The sequence below is a fragment of the Rattus norvegicus genome, chromosome 16, assembly GCF_021556685.1.
Source record: "Rattus norvegicus strain SHRSP/BbbUtx chromosome 16, alternate assembly SHRSP_T2T, whole genome shotgun sequence".
Classification (NCBI taxonomy): domain Eukaryota; kingdom Metazoa; phylum Chordata; class Mammalia; order Rodentia; family Muridae; genus Rattus; species Rattus norvegicus.
Genome location: NC_141549.1, coordinates 5,187,980 through 5,207,387, shown reverse-complemented (window position 1 = coordinate 5,207,387; position 19,408 = coordinate 5,187,980). Strand labels below are relative to the sequence as shown.

Here is a 19,408-nt window from a genome sequence, read left to right as displayed (position 1 = left end):
CACCAGCCTGAAAGCCAGGAGGGTGGAGTTCTTCTGCACATAGGATGACCAAGTGACTGCCAAGCATGGTGCTGAACACACTCCAGGGGTCATCTGACTTAACTGTCTTGACCACCCTGCAGGGAGAAGCCCACTACTACTCTTACTTTATGTATGAGAAATTCATCCTCTGAGGTCAGTCAGTTACTTCACCCAGGGTCTCACAGCCAGTGAGAATCAGAGCCAGCATTCAAATGCTCGCCACCTTGGTTTGGGCGCTCACACCTGGCCATTGGCCCAGTGGCCCTGACGCCGATAGATTACCCACTCCGCCCTGTACAGGCGGGTTATTCTCTGTGCAAATACACCGCTGTTGACATGCTTATCATAGGCAAGGGTGGATCCTGCCTCTCGGGTGGTTTGGTCACCATCCTGTCCTGACAAGCTGCTCTGAAGATCCTCTTCGTTTTCCTGGTGAAGCTAGTCAGACCGAGGGAGGTAAGGCTACGAGAGCACCAGGGTTGCCTGGCCTCACTCTTCAGTACGCATGCGTGCCAGAGGCTTTAAATGAACCCCCAGACAGCCGGATCCTAATCATCAAAGGGAGAAAAACAAAGACTTTTCCTCGGCTGTGTTCTGTGGCTTCCATTAGCTTAACTGTCGTCCAGAACAATGCTGACCGAGGATCTGAATTATCTCTTTCTCTGCTTGGGTTCCTGCCTTTGGCTCGCTGCCATCTTATGCGTGCTACAAGGCAAGAAGACAGGTCTCTACCTCATCTATCTCTCAGCCGGGAGACAGATAGCATATCCTCCGTCACGGAGAGCAATATAGCTTATTGCTTGGGAGAGTGCACTCGAGCCCTGGCACCCACACTGCTGAGCTGTGTCCTTGAGCACACTGCTTAATCAAAGGCTTGTATTTCTTCCTCTGCTACGTACGGATTCTGAGGCTGCCTCTCTAAAATGACTATGGTCAGGCTGCTGTGAGACAGGCAGGGCCAGTGCTCAATGCTGTGTGCACAGCCCTGGCCCTAAGCTGGGCTGTGGAAATTTCTGTGCCTGCGCTTTCTATGGCTTCCTAGTGTCATGGTCATATTCTGTTCCATGGCTAGGCACCCTTGACTCCTCTGCCTAGACATACCTTACTACACCACACAGGGCCTGGAGAACCTGGAATGAGTGAGGCCCTATGCTTCCTGGGGTCAGAGGATAGCTCTCCCTTTCTCAGATGCCCAGGGTTATCTGTAGGGGAGTGATGCTCTTTTTTTTATCTTGCGTTTGGTCCACGGTATTTCTCAGAATCCAGCAGCACTGTGCTTTGGTGTCTGGCTTCCCTTCTCTCCCATGTCCTCTTTGGTACAAGCCCGGACAGTTTCACCTGGGCAGGGGAGGGCAGCTTTTGGCTGGCTAAACCATCTCCTACCACACAGTTTTCCTCTTTAAAAGTACTGTTAGTGTTTGTGTATTAACGTGCATAACACACGTGTGTAGGTCGGAGGACAACTTCCAGGAGCTGGTTCTCTTCTTTTACTGTGGGGGCTCCTGGATTGGACTCAGGTCATCAGATCTGTGCAGAAAATATTTTTTTTACCTGCCAATTCATCTCACCAGCCTGATTTTTATTCTCTCCACAACACCTTGCCTTTTTTTTGTTGTTCTTTTAAATTATTATTGTTAGTTAATATGCAAAATAATGGGTTTCCTTATGGCAACCGCATACATATATATCATGGGACTCCTGTCACACACTCTTACAGGTCTAAGGGGAGGCCTGGGCTCAAAAGCCAAGCATCAGCATATCCTGCTACTTCAAAAGAGCAGGCTGGTAGCCTCTCAGGTTTACCTCACAACTCAGTGCCTTCAGTCACTGTCGTGGTGTCATTGCTGTGAAGAGAGACACCGTGACCACAGCAACTCTTATAAAGGAAAACATTTAATTGGGCCTGGGTTCCAGTTCAGAGGTTTAGTCCATTTTTGTCACAGCAGGAAGCACATGGACAGACAAGGTGTTGAAGAGGTAGCTGAGAGTTCTACATCCAGATCGGGAGGCAGCAGGAAGAGAGTGAGACACTAGGCCTGGCTTGAGCATCTGAGACCTCAAAGCCTACCTCCAAGTGACACACTTTGTCCGACAAGGCCTTCCCTACTCCAATAAGGCCACACCTCCTAACAGTGCCACTCCCTATGAGCCTATGGGAGCCCTTTTCATCCAAACCACCACAGTTACCTTGCTAGTCTCTACGTGTGTGGCTACTGTAGATCCTGGGGGCGGTGCTCAAGGGGCCCTCGAGTACCTCAGTCTTGATGTCTACCTAGCATTCGTCCTTGCTGACTGATGTCTTCCCCGAGAGACAGTCTGTTCCGACTGTCACGCGTGCTTTTCCGTGTCTTTCATATAGTTTTATACCCCAAAGAGATTGTTCTTGAGTAACTGATTTTAAAGTTAGTCTTTGATTCATTAACCAGGGCTAGGGTTAAACTTGCGTATCTTGAAGCTTTTAAGTTAAATTATAAATTTTTTCTTGCTTGTAAGTCCAGCACATCACAATGTTGACTTTTAAGGGAATTTGATTAAGGTTTGTTTCCATTTACAAATTTGGTCAAAAAAATTTTTTTAAGGAAAACATTTTGTAGCCTTTTATTTCATTTTTGCACATTAGGCCATGAATCCGTATGGCATGGCTCCAGCAGTTCAGGCTCCTTCCCGTTAGTCCTCACAATGCGGGCTTCTCTGGGTGGTGCAGGCTGGCGCTTCAGCTGAACCCAGGTGCCGTTCTCTTTGGCTTCCTTTTTCTTCTGATCGTTCTCCTTCACCCGCTTCAGGAAGCGGTCTCTGCTCTTCGAGTGCTTAATGTGCTCAATCCACACATCAATCCTCTTGGCCAGAATCTTGCCCTTAACTTGCTTGTTTACAATGATGCCCACGGCATGCTGGGTGACATTGTAGACTCTTCCGGTTTTGCCATGGTAACACTTGTGGGGCGTTCCTTTTGAACAGTGCCCATTCCCTGGATGTCTACTGTATTACCCTTCTTGTAGATTCGCATGTGTGTGGCCAAAGGAACGACTCCATGTTTCCTAAAAGGCCTAGAGAACATAGACCAAGTACCTCTCCTCTTTCCTTTTGTGTTTGTCATTTTGACCAGTTACTGGAAGATGGCTGCCACGGCCGAAAGGTAAATTCCTTTTAAACTGCTTTTATGAATTCAATGGATTTAATTTCTTCTTGAGTATTATAATTGCCTAACTTAAAAACATTCTAAATACTTAAGCAACTTGTATAAGTCCATTATATTAAATTTATAAATATGGCAAACTTTAGTTATGAAGCATATTAAGTCCTGTAATGGACCTATTGAGATTTAAACTAAAAAACCCCACAAGTTTAAATCAATTATACATGTAAGATTCGAATGACAAACTTCTATTGCATTAGGTTAAAATCTCATAATGGTCATAGATCCACAGAATGCCAAGGATTCACAGGCCTCGCAGCTGTACCTATGTGTACCTGTGAGCCTGTCACTAAGGAGGCTGAGTTATAAGGACCTTGACTCTGAGACCAGTGTGGACTGCAATAAGAACAAACCCTCCAAACTAAACGACACTCCAATGGCAGACTCCAAAGCCCTCCCCCAAACAAAGAAACAACCCAGCCCTTGAAGATATTAATACTACACATTTTAGGTTCTATGCTTTTATTTTTCAATTCTAACTTAAAAGATGCTGATACCCCAGGAAAGCCACCGCGGATCCCAAACGATTGTCTTTCTCTTTACTTTTTCTCTTCTATTCCCTTGTCTCCCAATCACCTGATCACATGTCAGTAAGAGTTTTGCACTAACAGCTTTCATGAACAAGACTGTCCTGTTAGGTTTTCTGTTTAGACGATTTCTAAGGTCTTAGCGTTAAATGCTCGATTCTTATTTAAGCGTATTTACAAATATGCTTCTCTTTTGAGACCAATGCACATGAGCAAAATTATTGAAAACAGAACATCCAGGGCTTGTGTAGAGCCCCTATCAGAGAATGTGCATGATTGTACATGCATGCAATACTCATGATGGTCCATGTGTGCAATACTCATGATGGTCCATGTGTGCAATGCTCATGATTGTATGTGCATGCAATGCTCCTGATTGCACATGTGGTCCTGATTGTGTATGATTATCCATGTATGCGTTTCTGATTGTACATGTGTGAAATGCTCCTGACTGTCTATGCATCCAGTGCTCTTGATTGAACACCTGTGCAGTGCTCCTGATTGTATGTGCATGCAGTGCTCCCGATTGTACATGCGTGCTTACCTTCTCTTCCTTGAACATATAATAATTGGGCATTTTGACTGCATGCAATCAGGAACCTACATCTGGAAATATCTATGAAGAGTTTAAAACAAGGAAGACTATTTGTAAAGTGCAAGTTCCAGCTTATTTAGAAAACCAATTCCCTGATTGCCGAGTTATACCCTCTCCTCCCTCTGAGAGTGAGCCACGTTGCTGTAATTATCTTCTCTCTCTCTCTCTCTCTCCCTCTCTCTCTCTCTCTCTCTCTCTCTCTCTGCTGGAAAAGTTTAATACAATATATTATGATCAGTTACTTCTCCCCTGACTCCTCCCACCCACCCAATGCCACACCCCCTCTCTCTTTAGAAAACAGGCAAACAAAACAAAAAATGTAAAATTAGAAACCATAATATACAAACAAAAGACTAGTAAAAAAAAAAAGCCCAAACAAAGCGATCTGAGACAAAAGGTCTATAAAGACACCCTTGAGTTCATTGTGTTGGCTGTGGGACTTGCTTGTCCTTAAGTAGGGTGAGTGTACATAGTGAGACTCCGCGGAGAAAACTTTCTTCTGTAAGCACTCGTCAGCCTCCTGTTTAGGGGTGGGAGCCCATGTCCACTTACCACTCTCAGGCGGCTCTACATATCAAGTTCCAGGACAGCCAGGGTGACAAGTGAGACCCTGTGCCAAACAAACAAAAACAAACAAACAAACAAGCAAACAAACAGCAAAACCCCCTAAACTTTGCTAAGAGAAAGGTTAAAAATATCTTAAAAAGGAAATGGGGCAAGAGTCAAAGATTTTAACATACCAGCTCTTGTATTGATCCGAAGATAAAACTATCAGATGAAATATCTATCAGTATTCCAGCTGGCTTGCCTTCAAAATTAAAAAACAAAAAGTAAAAAATGAAAAGACAAGAAGCAGCTTGAAAGGACATAGTTGCAAAACACATGCAAATGGAAGACGCAAAGAGTTTACATGGGACAGTTATAATTTAAGTATAAGAAGAGAAAGGTGCAACAGGCCACAGGCAGAGACACAGTTTTCAGCAAAAAATGGTGTGAGTGTACATGTATGTGTGTGCATGTTTATGTATGTATGTGCATGTGTATCTGTGGTATGTGTGTATGTGTGTTTTTGTGTATGTTTGTGTATATTGTGTATGTATGTGCATGTTTATATATATGTGCATGTGTGTGTTTGTGTATATGTTTACATGTATGCATGTGTGTATGTATGTGAATGATTAATAAACACACACACACACATATATATATACATATGTATATATATATGTATATATATATAAAATTTTATTTTATGAAGTGCCCAGGAAAGACAAACTTACAGATACAGAGAGTTGATTAATAATTCTCTGGGGTAAGACTTTAAGAATAAATTAACTATGAATGAGCATAAGGGTGTAACAGGAGGGTTAGAAATGCCTGGAGCAGGTTTATGGTCATAGATGCAGCGTTAGATAGTGCAACTAAAAGTTACTGAATCATATACTTGACTTAATGGATCCAAAATATACATCAGTCAAATTGTTAAAGAAAAGGCCTGTGGCCCTGGGAAGATGTCTTAACTTCTCTATGCATAAGTCTATGTATTGTGTCATGAAGATGTTTGCCTCACAGGGTCATTGGGTGAAGCAGAAATTTCTGGTTTATTTAGAAACTCGGTTATGTCATATGATGTTTTGCTGAAGCAGACACAGGTGAGGGGATGTGGTGCTGAAGCAGACACAAGTGAGGGGATGTTTTGCTGAAGCAGACACAGGTGAGGGGATGTGTTGCTGAAGCAGACAAGTGAAAGGACGCATGAAGTTTAGAAAGAATATAAATATGACTTCACAGACAATGAGATGTAAGTTCTGGCATTAGCTCTCCTTGCTGGTCTTTGTGGTCGATTCCCTAAAATTGGTTTGCCTTACATTTACCTTACATCGAGTTGCTGATCTTGGCTTGTCATGACTTTGTAGAGAGTAACTCACCAAAGAACTTCTGATATTCCTGTGGGCAGATTGGTGGAGCCTTGTGGTTTCTTCTGGATTGATGATTCATGAGAGGTGTTTTGTTAGTGGGCTGGACTTTTGCTGCTGATTTGTGCTTGATGGTTCGCTAATGAACCAAACTGCTGATACAATGAAGACTGGAATTGCTCCAAAAAATTATTTCTAAACAGGTCTGCATCTGTCTTTGCCCTATTAACCTTTCCTTTCCACTACCTCTGGTGGGTGGTAGCATTTAATAATGCTTAGTAAAGTAGGTTTTGAAACATCAAGCCTACAATTGGGTCCAATTGTATAAGATAGTAGATGCCTACAGATGAAAACTAGAATGCCTGATGTGCTGTTTTGAATGGAAATAGCCCCAATAGGCTCACACGTTTGAATGGTTGGTCCCCAGTTGATGGAATTGTTTGGAAAGGATTAGGAGGTGTGGCCTTTTTAAAGGAGGCGTGCCACTAGGGATGGGCTTTGAGGTTTAATAGACTAAAGCTCTTGTCCCTTGGCTCCTTATTTATGTTACTTAATAATATATTCTTGTAATTCTCGTTGTGGTAGAGAACTTTCTCCAGTAGCACGGTGCTTGGCTGTATGCATCCACCATGGTTTCTTTGGACAGATTCATGGTGATGATTGGTGATGCTTCCAGTATCTGGCTGCTGCTCATGATGCCAGGACTCATAGCCTTGGCGTTGCAGCAAATTTAATATATATATATATATATAAGCTTCTATGACCAACCCAGCACTGTTTGTGAGGCAGCGCCTATCGGTTTGAAGCTCCGAAGTTGCTCATTTGCTCAGGCTACTAAATTACCATAGGAACAACTCTTTAATGCGAACCATAATCATCCTATGTGATTATCAAATGCTTTAATACCACCTACAACCAAACTGACCATCATCAATGAGTACCATCGGTATATTTTATAAAAACCAGTCACCAATTAACTCCGTGAACAGTCTTTTACTTAATAAAGTATGGAAATTTGGAATCCACAGAACTTATTGTGTTAAATGTCATGTATTTGAAATTTAGTGAAGCTCTAGATGTATTTTCACAAAGACTTGAAAATATTTTGACTTTTAACAAGGTTTTTATAATTTTGAACATTTTGTGATTTTCTTTTCGAGACACAGTCTCAGTCTGTAACTGGCTGGCCTTGAGCCTCCGTAGCTCCTATATCTGCCTCCAACATGCTGGGACCACAGGCGTGTGCCGTCTCTCCTGGCTCCCACTGGGTATTGTTTCATGCAGTTTATCTTTATCCACTGGAGAACCGGGGTGTTCAGATGGGCAAGTCTAGAAAAGGAGATCTAATCCTAACCCCAGAGGTCAGCAGCATCATCATCGGGGTGCATATCCTTCTAGGCTTTTCAAGCATCTTCCAGTTATCAGCATGTCCTTCTTGTTCCCTAACACGTGCACGTGCAACACACGCATGCACACACGCACACGTGCACACACAGAGACGTGTCAGTATCTCCCCCCCCTCGCTTTTGTAGTTTAAGGAAATTCCATCTACTCAACAGGTTTATTTTTTAACTTAACTCTATACATAGCATATTGCATAGGTTTCCCCTCTATGAAAATTAATGCTTTGTATTCCCAGCAGCTTACCTAAGAAATAGAAAATCAAAGTTTCCCTCCCCCCCGGGGTACAGTGTTAATTGAAGTCTAAAATGGTTTCGGAATCCCGCGTCCTTGAGTTATTTTCCTGTGTTTGCTCAGGGACAGTCTGTGGGTTCCTCTAGGAGAGTGGTGACGTGAGCAGGCAAGCATTGGCCCTTGGAGAGACTGGCTGTGCAACTGTGGATGCTAAGCTGGTTCTCTGTGTTATTATTGTCTTGTTAGTTAAAAGGCTGGTAGAAAAAAATAACAGCAGAAGTCTGAGTGTCTTGACAATTAAGCATTGTGTACCCCAAACTGGAAAACACAGAAATAACAAGATACAGATGGTAAGTAGTGGACTGGATTTTAACCTTCTTTGTTGCAAGATTTTGCTACTTTGTATACTAGCTTTCTGCATCTGGGATAGAGGAGAGGGGTTTGTTTGTTTATTCTGATGTAGATCATTGGAAATCAGTAGCCACACAGAAGTGACTTCTTTACTATTTTCAATATACACACACCCCTCAGCTCTCACCCTAAAGAAAATAAGAGATTGTTCACTCCAGAACCAAATATGAGTGACTAGAGCTTGGGAACACAAATTCAAGTTACCCCAAATACTATATTCCAAACTGGTAACATTTGTGATGTTTTTCTAAAAACTAAAGGACAGAAAGAAGCCGTAAGTGAAGTCTCTTCACATACCCTGGAGGAAACGTCAGCTAAGCCGCTATGGCAAATGGGGAAACCTCTGCTCCAAGTCTCAACTGTTGTCTGTGATGTTTTTAGTCTCTGGGCTGGTGGAAGCTAGGGGTCTGTTTGTCCATCCTGAAATGATTTAACTAATAACCACAAGGATATTAGGTCACAGGCAGAATTGGGAAATAAATGCTTATTTAGTGGGCTAGATAGCCCAAGATAATTTGGTTTTTGTATCTGCACCATTCCAATTCTCCACAACTATCGAAGTTTTAGTCAGTTAATCAGCCTTGTAGGGAGTTTAATATAGGAGTACCCCAACCAGGAACTGCAGTTCATACCTGGTTTATTTTATTTTTTTTATAAAGACATTGGGGATAAATTACTTTGATAATTTTACACACAGAAACAGAAAATTTGGCTCATAGTGAGTTAGTTTTAAAGATGCATTCTGTTGCTAATTGAGGTGGTAAAAGGATGGCCAGGTGTGAGAAGACAGAGTTGGGAGCAGCAGGAAAGCTAGAAGAGAAAGAACAGGAGAGAGGAAGGGAGAGGGCAGATGGGAGGCAAGAAGGGCAGGAGGCAGACAAGAGACTTGAAAGCTGTCGTCCAAGGTAGGGGAGCGTGCAGAGGAAAAACAGTTGGTTTGAGAAGCCACTTCGAGGGCAATTTGACACTGTCAGCATTTGAAGTCCCCTAACCCAGGGAGTTATTGGTATAGACTCAGAAATACATCAGCATCCAATGACAATTATTGCAACAAATCTGTAATAGCAGAGACTTGGGGCTGGGGTGGTAGCCTGTGTAATTTGCGTGAGTAAGGCTTTAGGTTTGATTTCTAGCCCTCTACAAAACAAAAACAATAAGCAGAAAATTATAATCAGCTTAAACATCCAGCAAATGCAATAAAATATCTTCTTCATTCAGTAGAAATCTAGGTGGATATAAAAAAGTGTAAGATAAGAGTTATGGATGTGAACACAGAAAAATATGTATATGATTGTTAAAAACATGTTGAGGAACATTATAGGAGATATGATTTTAATCTATAGAAACAAAAATATGATATAGCTAGTATACATCAAAAGGTCTTTATGCCGGTCCTGATAAAACCAGCAATGGAGAGGATGAGGCAAGAGCATTAATGTGAGTTTGAAGCCAGTCAAAGCTACAAAGTGAGCATTTTAAATATCCAATTAAAAAAGAGAAGAAAAGGAACAGAGAGAAGAGACAGGAGGGAGAGGGAGAGGGAGAGAAGCCATGGCAGGGGACGTTAAGATCCCGCTCTGTGTATTTACAGGTTGATATTAATGTTTTTTTTTTTTTTTTCTGGAGCTGAGGACCGAACCCAGGGCCTCGCCCTTATTAGGCAAGCGCTCAACCACTGAGCTAAATCCCCAACCCTGTTATTAATGTTCTTAAGGGATGGATGGTACTGGGCTTTGTATGGTTAGGTAGGCAATTATATTATCAATTGGGGAAAAAAGAGAAGAAAAGAAAATTAAAATTAAAAAAGAAACTAAAGAGCTGGAGAGATGGCTCAGTGGTTAAGAGCACTGTACTGTTTTTCCAGAGGTCGTGAGTTCAATTCCCAGCAACCACATGGTGGCTCACAACCATCTGCAATGGAATCCGATGCCCTCTTCTGGTGTGTCTGAAGATAGCTACAATGTATTCACGTACATAAAATAAATAAATCTTAAAAAAACTAAAAGCCAACAAAACCAAACGAACCTGTGCTTGCATGAATATATAGTAAACTCTTGATGGTTTGGGTCTTGATAGCTAACAGAGAACTGTTAGCAGGACATCCACTGGCCTCTGAGAAGGGAGCTCTGATTTACTGATGTGCTCATGGTTACTGATAAGAGGCTTCAGCTTCCTGTTCGCCCAGGGACACCAACAGAGCCCAGACCTGGGCAACTCTGTTCTTGCTGGGAGTGGGCAACTTTCATTATAATGTTTGGGCTTTGGGGTGAGCCTTGGGAAGACAATTTCCTCATCTATAATCTTAGGATAATAACGATCTTTACTGACAAGGATTATTCTGAATATTAAGAGTACAGAGATAGATACACTTAGACAACGCTTAGCCCTGTGTCTTCCCTGGTCAGGACCCATAAGCTGTAGCCACTGCAGTTATTAATAAGGTGGAGAAGTTCAGGATCAAATTTCCATCTTTTCAGGCCTTCATTTTCTTTATTTATGCCTTCCCCCCTCCTTGTGGAGAGGAAAGCAATTTGATATGTGGAATTGAAAGCAGACAGATTTACCTACGATTTCATGCTAGGCCATCACAGCTTATGTTTGGAGTCTATAGGAAGAAAGAATTTTTTTTTCTTCATTTCGATTCCCCTCAACACAGCTTAAGTTCTTATCTGACAATTTGTATTGGTCATTAAGGCAGCCATTCCGGAATACAGACCTCTCAATTTTAAAAATTCTTTCATAACGTTTAGTACTTTTTAAATGGAGTAATTTTAGTGCATTAAATTTATTCTGTGAGATGACATTAGGCCACATTCCTATTTGTTTTCTTGTGCTGATTTAATGTACTTTCAGATTCTTAAAATGTCTTTTTTATAATACTTCATGATTGCAAGGGATGCTTTTAAAATACGTTGACCCCAGCCCACCCCCCACCCCCCCCCATAAAAAAGAAGAGAGGAAAAGGAGAACGCCTTTGACTTGCAGTTCATATGCCTTTTGCTGGCTCTTTACTGCTTCAGCGTCAGCAGCTTGTGGTAAGACGAAATTTGAGTTACACCAGCAACCAGTCCCGGGATAGTGGGAGCCAGGCATGTAGTCACACCACGGCAGGAACTTGTGCTCACTGATGTATTTATGTAATAGTTCATCATTGAGAAATGACACTCTTAGAAAAAGTGCTGCTGAGTGGAAGAGTACACTTCCCCTGTTTTCCAAGGGCCAGGCAATTCCCTCGAATGTTGACAGTGCCCCGCCCCCCCCTGCAGTATGCTATGAAGCTCAGTTCTACCATGGCTTCCATTCCCACAACGGGAAGTCAAATCCCACAGGTCAATGGTTGCATCCTTCTACGTCCAGACCCTTTCATCTCATACAATGTAGCAGTTTGCAGAATCCCTTTTGAGACATCTGCTGTAGAAGCCGCTGCTCTAAAGAAGTGGGTGCATCAAACATTCGCGGGTGCATCAAACATTCGCCGGTGCTTTAACAATAACACTGAGCTGTCATGGAAAATTCAGCTATCAAGTGTGCTGGTTCAGTTTCTTTTAAGTCCTCCCAATTACTGATTGCTGATCAGAGATCATGTAAACAAGGATGTTCGGGGCTGGAGAGATGGCTCAGCTGTTAAGAGCACTGTACTGAGAGAAGCCAACGCTTGAGTCTGGCGCCTTAGACCACTCGGCCATATGGCTAAGATCAAAAACTCAGGTGACAGCAAATGCTGGCGAGGATGTGGAGAAAGAGGAACACTCCTCCATTGTTGGTGGGATTGCAGACTGGTACAACCACTCTGGAAATCAGTCTGGAGGTTCCTCAGAAAATTGGACATTGAACTGCCTGAGGATCCAGCTATACCTCTCTTGGGCATATACCCACAAGATGCCCCAACATATAAAAAAGACACGTGCTCCACTATGTTCATCACAGCCTTATTTATAATAGCCAGAAGCTGGAAAGAACCCAGATGCCCTTCAACAGAGGAATGGATACAGAAAATGTGGTACATCTACACAATGGAGTACTACTCAGCTATCAAAAACAATACCTTTATGAAATTCATAGGCAAATGGTTGGAACTGGAAAATATCATCCTGAGTGAGCTAACCCAATCACAGAAAAACACACATGGTATGCACTCATTGATAAGTGGCTATTAGCCCAAATGCTTGAATCACCCTAGATGCCTAGAACAAATGAAACTCAAGACGGATGATCAAAATGTGAATGCTTCACTCCTTTAGAAGGGGAACAAGAATACCCTTGGCAGGGAATAGGGAGGCAAAGACTAAAACAGAGGCAGAAGGAACACCCATTCAGGACCTGTTCTACATGTGGCCCATACATATACAGCCACCCAATTAGGCAAGATGGATGAAGCAAAGAAGGGCAGGCCGACAGGAACCGGATGTAGATCTCTCCTGAGAGACACAGCAAGAATACAGCAAATACAGAGGCGAATGCCAGCAGCAAACCACTGAACCGAGAATAGGTCCCCTATTGAAGGAATCAGAGAAAGAACTGGAAGAGCTTGAAGGGGCTCGAGACCCCATTTGTACAACAATGCCAAGCAATCAGAGCTTCCAGGGACTAAGCCACTACCTAAAGACTATACATGGACTGACCCTGGACTCTGACCTCATAGGTAGCAATGAATATCCTAGTAAGAGCACCAGTGGAAGGGGAAGCCCTGGGTCCTGCTAAGACTGAACCCCCAGTGAACGTGATTGTTGGGGGAGGGCGGCAATGGGGGGAGGATGGGGAGGGGAACACCCATAACGAAGGGGAGGGAGAGGGGTTAGGGGGATGTTTGCCCGGAAACCGGGAAAGGGAATAACATTCGAAATGTAAATAAGAAATACTCAAGTTAATAAAAAAAAAAAAACAAAAGAACAACAACAAAAAAAGAAACAGTCCTCGACAGATACAAGAAGATTGACATAGTCCCATGTATTCTATCATTGCACCAGGGACTAAGGTCTTCAATTACAACAAAAACTACAGAAAGCCAACATGCACGTGGAAATTGAACAAAGCTCTACTCAACGTTAGTTTTGTTGTGGTTTGCCCTGGAGTTATCTGTATTTTGATGCTAATTCCACTGCCCCTAGCATGGCTGCCTAGTCACTTACTGAGACTAGGTGACTTGACCAGAACATTTTCCCCCATTTAATTTGTAAAATAGAGGTGAGGGCAGGTACAAGATAGGAGGAGGCCTGTCATTGGATGAGAAGGAGGGATGGGCTGCAGAAGAGTTTGAAGGAAGAGGAGGAGACAGGAACGGAGGGGAGAGAGAGTAGCCTGTAGATAACATGGAAGGAATGTTCTTAAGGGATGGATGTGTACTGGGCTTTGTGTCTTTAGGTGTGCAATTATATCTTAGCAATTGGGTCATAAGGTTACTGTGTTGTGTGTTCTTTCATGTAGTGATTCATGTGTAAGAACGTGTGCAGTGGCTGGAAACACTGGGCCACCGTGGATTTGGGATGTTTCTGGCAGAGAAACCTGCCTTGGGAACTAGATGGGTAGATAGATTGCTGCCAGGCTCAGAGAGAGACCGTCAGCAGTGTGATATGGGATGGAGCAAAGCAGGTGAGAGGCTTTGCTGATTGAGATTTAAGATATCTGCCAAATATCATGGGGAACTGCAGTGCTGGATCTAGAGGGAGTGAAAGAAAGCCATTTTATATCTTACAATTTTACAACAACATAATTTGGTTAAGGAAGAAAGAAAAAATAAATAAAAGACTTTAGGAATTTAATGCAAATGAAGGCACAACATACCCAAACTTATGGGACACAATGAAAGCAGTTGTAAGAAGAGAATTCGAAGTTCTGAATTCCTCCGAACACAAACTGGAAAGAGTATACAGCAGCAGCTTGACAGCACACCTGCAAGTTCTAGAACAAAAAGTAGTGAATACACCCAAGAGGATTAGACAGCAGGACACACTGAAACTCAGTGCCGAAATCAACCAAAGAGAAACAATCAATCAAAGAAACAAACAAACAAACAAACAAAAACTCTACATAGAATCAACAAAATCAGAAGCTAGTTCTTTGAGAAAATCAACAAGGTAGAAAAGTCCTTAGCCAGACTTAGCACAGGTCACAGTGACAGTATCCAAATTATCAAAATCAAAAATGAAAATTGAGACAAAACAAAAACAGAAAATATTAAAAAAAACTTATCAGATTCTACTCCAAACACCTATACTCAACGAAAGTGGAACATCAGGAAAAAGTGGACAATTTTCTATACAGATATCAAGGACCAAAGTTAAATCAGGGTCAGATTAAGCCATTTAAACAGTTCCATAACACCTAAGGAAATACAAAGAGTCATTAAAAGTCTCGGGGCTGGGGATTTAGCTCAGTGGTAGAGCGCTTACCTAGGAAGCGCAAGGCCCTGGGTTCGGTCCCCAGCTCCGAAAAAAAGAACCAAAAAAAAAAAAAAAAAAAAAAAGTCTCCCAACCAAAAACAAAACAAAACAAAACAAACACACACACACACACACACACACACACACACACACACACACACACACACACACAAAACCAGAACCAGATGGGTTTAGTGCAGAATTCTTCCAGAACTTCATAGAAGGCCTTATACCATTACTCTACAAACTATTCCACAACATAAAAATAGAAAAAAACCTTACCTAACTACTTCTATGAAGCCACAATTATGCTTATACTTAAAGCACTGATCAAAGAAGAGAACTCCAGAACAATTTCCCATCAGAATACCTATTACAAAATACTCAATAAATTTCTACCAATCCAAATCCCAGAACACATCAAAATAACCACCCATCCCGATCAAGTAGGCTTCATCGCAGGAATGAAGGGATGTTAAAGTATATGTAACTCCACAAATCTAATCCACTGTATGAAGAAACTCATAGAAAAAAAACCCATGTTCATCTTACTGTATATTGTGATGGTTTTCATATGTTTGGCCCAGGGATTTGCACTATTAAAAGGGATGGCCTTGTTTGAAAAAAAAAAAAAAAAAAAAAAGAGCACTGTACTGCTCTTCCAGAGGTCTTGGGTTCAATTCCCAACAACCACGTGGTGGCTCACAGCCATCTATTCTGGTGTGTTTGGAGACAGCTACACTGTGCTCGTACCAGAAAATAAAGATATAGTTTTTTAAAAAGAATGTTTGCCTGTTTGATTTGGTACTGGGGACTGAATGAGAGCCCTTACAGATGCTAGGCAGGGCTCCCCCGCCCCCACTCAAGTGGTAGCTTTGCCCCTCTGTGAATTCGGGTTGTTATTGCTATGAAGAGACACCATGGGTACACAACTCTTATAACATAAATCATTTTATTGGCGCTGGCTTACAGTTCAGAGGTTTAGTTCATTATCATCATGGCAGGAAGCACGGTGGCGCGGACAGACGTGGTGCTGGAGAAGGAGCCGAGAGTTCTACATCTGGGTTCGAAGGCAGCAGGAAGAGAATGCACATCAGAGACCTCAAAGCCCGCCCCCAGTGACGCACTTCCTCCAACAAGGCCACACCTCCTAATAGCGCCACTCCCTGGTGACCAAGCATTCAAACGGGTGAGTCTATGGTGCCATTCTTATTCAAACCACCACAACCCACATATACTTTTTATATTTGAGACAGGATCCACCAACTTTTCTGGGCTTCGAACTTACTCTAGAGCCCAGGAAGGCCTCGTTCTCAGCCTCTTACGTGGCTGGAATTATAGGCTCTACAAAAATGATGTATAATTATTTAGCAAAACTTTTATTTTTCAGATCATTGTCTCTGCATTGTGTGGGATACAACTGAGTAACTAAATCCGGCACATCTGAGAAACACGTGTCGTTGCATGGACCACGCCTGTGAAATGGCCGGCACTTATCCAGAAACACAGGAGCAAGTGTGAGCGTGTCTAAAACCTCCCTCTGAAATAGATTTCTCACTGACCTTTGTCATTGGCTGCCCTGTCAGCATATATAGGGTTGTTTTCTGCCCCATCAAAATTCATCACCATTTCCCGGTGTCATGGCAGACGGAGAGATCTGTGGCCCAGCATCGTGTAGAGGCCTCTTCACTGCAGCTGACTTATTTTACAACCTGGGTTCAGTTAGTGGGGAAGGGAGACTAAGTCTGACGTGATGCCACGGAGCCCTAACACGAAACCACCTCTGATCCGTCTTTAGTCAAGGCAGGTGTTTGGGAGCTGTGGAAAGGAGTTCTCCTTCCCTCCAAAACTCTGCTGGTGTCATTCCACAATTTGCAGCCACTGGCAATGCCTTCGACCAGACACCAAGGATCAGAACGTCCTCTGACTTCCCTTCGCTGTGCCTTCTGGGTTTCTTCTGATGAGTACAGAGACAGCGGGGAGGAAGAGGGAACGGCCCTCCTTTATCTGAAGCTGATTGCCTAAGGCTCTTTTGGGTGACAGTTTTCACTGTAACAACACTAATGAGATGTCATTTGGCCTATAAGGGGGGTGGGGAGAAAACATGAAAAGGATCAGAATAAGGCCAGCACGGTAACACCTGCCTTTAATTCCAGCACCCAGGAGATATTGAGGCTGGAGGATAATGGATTCCAGGCTAGCCTGAGCTACAGAGTAAAACCCTTTTTCAAAACAAAGGCAAACAAACAAACAAAAATCCCACTGTAAATCAGCATAAAACGAAGAGAGAAAAGGTTTTCTACAAAAGGGGTGTACAGCTTTCAGATGCTCTCTTCCTCAGCAGCTATCTGTCCTTGGGAGGTCCCTCAGTGCTAGCTTCCGATTTGCCCTTGGGCGAATTTTTGCGCCACTTATTCCTGGACATACCGCAGGTATAGCTGTGGCCGGGTAGGTATGTATATGCAGACACTCAGTATTCTGTCTTCGTCTTTCCCCAAGATCCGCCCTGCCAGCTTCTCTTGTTTGTGGTCCCCTAAGGTGCACGGCAGCCCAAGGATGAAACCAACACCCCAATTTGCAGTTTCCAGGGTAGCTCAGTTCCCTAAGCAGTGAAGGTCATGTAACGACTGACTAATTTATTCTCTTTTATTCTGAAAATTAGGGAAGTTTTTTATTAAATTCTTCGCAACAGGACTTTTGATCCAAACTGTCTCTTAATCTTGTGTTTGATAAATAATAAATGTCTCACTGCTCACCAGAATGTGCTGTAGTCAGTGATTACTAATGCCTCATTTGCATGTGAAATTGATATTCCATACGGCTGGCCCAATCATTTAGGTCTATCCCAATAGGGAGACACAAATTAATTTGAGAAGTTCGAGTTGCAAACTATTGAAAGCTATCGAGCAATTACCAGGACAGACCTAGATGTTCAGGTTCTGGGTTAAGGTGGCAGACTTTAAGCTGTCTCTGTGCAAACTGGAGAAGGAGAAAATCTGAATAGGAGAGTCTAGGCTTGATCTCAGCGAGGTAGAGAGTTTCAGAAGCCCACAGAGGAAGTCCAGAGCAGTACTTAAAAGCTCTCATGGGGAGTCCTGGAGGCTTGGCAACAAGGGGCAAATCTTTGGTTTGGGTGCTGACTTCAAAATAGGAAGTGCATTCTGAATGTTCTCTGCCATAAAGATCATTCACCATTCAGTGTCAATCATTCTATCCTCATCCGAGAATGCTTGTTAGACTCCCGTGGTACCCACACCACTGTGGCCAGAACACTTGAGTTACGCACTTCTGATTGGTGTTAGGGTTCATCGAAGAAAGCAAACGTTCGACTCTTTCTTAACATCCAATGGATTTTAGATGTCGTGCACAGATCAGTGGTGGTTTGACCTTTGTCAGCATGAGTCATGTAGCCAAATGGTTTTTCCTCCGAATCTCTGGTTCATCCCACATTATGGTTAATACATTGCCAACAGGCGAAGAGTACTATGTCATACAAAGGGTTACAGAAGCTCCGCTTCTGTACTGAGAATTGGACCTAGGTTATCACACAATGTTCTGTTAAGCTGGGCCACTAGCATTTCAAGACTCATTTCTCTTTTGAGGCAGGGTCTTGTTATGTAGACCAGGATGGCCTTGGATGAACTCATAGGGTTCTGTCTGCCTTTCTGTCTCTTGAGTTCTGGGATTAAAGACCTACACCCCCATGCTCAGCTCAAAGTTCATTTTCATTAACGTGACAATATGAAGATTAACGTTTTACTCTTGTCCTTTTGCAGCAGACCTTTATACGTAATTTAGGAATTGAGTCTGATGGTTTACAAGTGTCAGAAACACTCCAGCTTGAGTGTTATGCCAGTAATGATGTGGCAATTATTTCCCTCCTTTTGGTGGTGGCGCTGAAGAGGGTACTTCTAGTTCATAGAGGGGCTTTATATTGATTAAGCCAGGCAATGTATGTTATGGTAAAAAAAAAAAAACCAGCCCAACTGGCTTAGCATAAGAACCGTTCTGGCATCACTCACGTGAGTCTGCTGTAAGACAGAGCAGGTCTCTGAGCAGCTGCCCTCTTCCGTGGACTTAACATTCCAGGGACTGCCTCTCTTATGCTGTGTCTTTGCTAACGTACTCCTCTGTGACTGCTGTGGCAGGAGAAGGGAGGGGGTCTGGAAACTGGCTCCCCCTTGGATGTTCATTAACAAGACAGAGAGGACGAGCACACTCTCAGTCTCCCAGCAGCACTGCAGGTCGCTTGGCCAGAGTGGAGGAGTAAGGTGATCTGGGAAGTGAAGCTCACCTGAAAGTCAATGACAAGGATACTTGTTTATTGTTCCGTATCAGGCCATTAGAATCTTCATGACCGCTTTCATCACTCCTTTGAACAGCGTATTGGGGGGAAAAAAGAAATAAATGCGCCAGTGTGACAGTAATGAGACAAACATGGGAGATTCCGCCATGCTCTTGAAATGGTAGGGCCAGAGATTCCCAGCAACCACATGGTGGCTCACAACCATCTGTAATGGGATCTGCTGCCCTCTTCTGGCGTGTCTGAGGACAGCTACAGTGTTCATAAAGTAAATAAATCTTTAAAAAACAAAGGTTGAAAGTAACTAGTAGTAAGTTAGGAAGGTCACAATTGCACAGTTGTTGCTGGATGCATAACTGTAATCATATCTCTATGGAGAATGAGGCAAGAAGACTGGACTTGAGGCCAGCCCAAGCTCCATAGT

The 19,408-nt window shown here is 43.0% G+C and overlaps 1 long non-coding RNA gene across 1 annotated transcript; it reads left to right on the top strand.

Annotated features, from left to right (window-relative positions):
- Positions 1–288: 288 nt before the first annotated feature.
- Positions 289–17,442, top strand: LOC134482314 (uncharacterized). Its single transcript, XR_015640167.1, has 3 exons — positions 289–477; positions 15,686–15,870; positions 16,072–17,442. It is a non-coding gene; the product is annotated as an uncharacterized LOC134482314 (long non-coding RNA).
- The last annotated feature ends 1,966 nt before the right edge of the window (positions 17,443–19,408 follow it).